Below are 2,127 nucleotides of genomic sequence, written 5' to 3'. Positions count from 1 at the left end.
TGTGGTAGCTTAAGATCTCTTCCCCTTGCCCTCCTAAGCCTCACACCCTCTCTATTTATGGAAGCAAGAGAGTGGTAGGGGGGGGGGAGGGGGGTGGTAGGTGGCCGGTAGGTGGCCGGGAGGGGAGCGGGAGGGGGGGTGGGGGTTTACCTTAATTGGGGGTCAAAATAAAAAAAAAAACATACACCAAGGTACATCTTTCTGTAATTGTCTAGTAAGAGCATCTATAACTAAAGCAAAAATATATGAGCTTGAAGCCAATCCCCCTTGTAATTCACACATGAAAATTTTCTAAAATAAAAAAAAAAAACCCACAAGGTCTAGTTTATTAAAATTATTTACCGTGTAATCAAAAGTATAGTTGTCCACTCTTCACATGGATTCTAGAATATGGGAATAATGATGATCATTAATTTGTAATTTCTATAGGACAACCATAATTAGGTTATATGAATTTTATTTGATGGTTACAATAGTAGTGGTTGGCCAAAAAAAGTTATAGTTGGTGGCTATCATGGCCATATTTTATTGTATCAATTGTTGGTAGTTAAAGCAGTCATTGGTGGTCGTTGATGGTGATTGATGGTCGATGACAAACAATGGTAGTTCATGACGAACTTTAGTCTTTGGTCAAGATCTTGGGTGACCGACGACAACTTTCGGGACTTTAAGAGTTAAAATTCATTAATCAACTCACTCTTTTCTTCTCTTCCTCCCCTAAGTGAAGAATGAGAGTTTATTTATAATTTTTGAGATGATCTCCCAAGACACTCTAACGGACGATCCACATTGAGATGATCTCAAAATTTGAGTACTTTAATGATATTAAAATTGAATGATCTCCTCTTGATCATAAATGATTTTTTCAACATTTGAGTACTTTAATGATATTAAAATTGAATGATCTTGGGCTCGTCGGATTCTTCTAGCAAATACACTCAACTTGACTATAAGCATAACCAATTTGAATATTGTTTGACCTTCCAATTGATGTACTAATATCTTTAAATGTTTCGATCCAGCCCAACCTGAACTCGAATTGGATCACTTTCAATGTTATTAGGTTCTTCCAGTTAAAGACGCTCAATTAGACTATAAAATTGTTAAAATTAGTGCTTGAATGACCTTAAATTTAAAATCAAAGTATTTCCTTCTCTGCAATCTTCAACAATATTCGTGTTTGACGATAGATATTTCTTGATGACAAATCAATAAAATTGGGGCTTGATCCCAATTTTTAGGGGCAAGCATGATCCCTCTTCAATATCTAACACCTAAACAATCGTATTTACATGGCATACCACTCATATCCTAAACTTCACTTAAAATGATCATCTTCGTTACATTTTTAAAAATGAAATAAATATTTTCATGTATAAATCATAAAACTAGATGTTGTAAGTGTAAATAGTAAAATTTAACTGTGTACATGAGAAATATGTTGGCATGTATCATGTGTAAACGCCCCTTCCTCACAAAATTGATTCCATTTACCAGGCAGGTTGGTCTGAAATCTCCACGCAGCTCATTTTTAACATAGAAAGAGAGAGAGAGAGAGAAGAGAGCTGGTGGCCTAGAGTGCTCGGGGGTAAGCCGCGTGGCATAGAACTCCAGAGCCTTGAAGGAGGATGAGGAGGGCGCGTAGAGGCGGCGACGAGGGTGGCGGTGGATGCGGAGGTGGACGTACGCATTGAGAGGCGTGGATTTGATGCGGCTGGAATCGCACGTTGGGTAGGACCCCAACCGTGGCAGACGACGTGTAGGAGACCCCAACACCGTTTTTACATTTTTATCCACACCGGTCACAGTTACGCAAAAATTTTTTATCCGGACTCCCAATAATATGAAAAAAATTTGCGTACATAAGACGTAAGCAGAGTTGCGTACGTCTGTAACCTGCAAACATGTTACATGGAGGATTTTAGGAGGTTATAACCGCGTTATACCCCATGTAACCTCCCTGTAACCTACCTGTACCTTCGAGTAAGTTCCATGTTTCTGTTTTCATATATAGGTAGGTTACAGGGAGGTTACAGAGAGGTTACAGGGTGTATAACGCGGTTATAACCTTCTGAAATCCTCCCTATAACCTGTTTGCAGGTTACAGACGTACGCAGCTCTGCGTAC

This window comes from Phalaenopsis equestris, unplaced genomic scaffold, assembly GCF_001263595.1.
Source record: "Phalaenopsis equestris unplaced genomic scaffold, ASM126359v1 Scaffold000151, whole genome shotgun sequence".
NCBI lineage: Eukaryota > Viridiplantae > Streptophyta > Magnoliopsida > Asparagales > Orchidaceae > Phalaenopsis > Phalaenopsis equestris.
The sequence above is the reverse complement of the archived record's forward strand: the minus strand, read 5'-3'. Positions refer to the sequence as shown.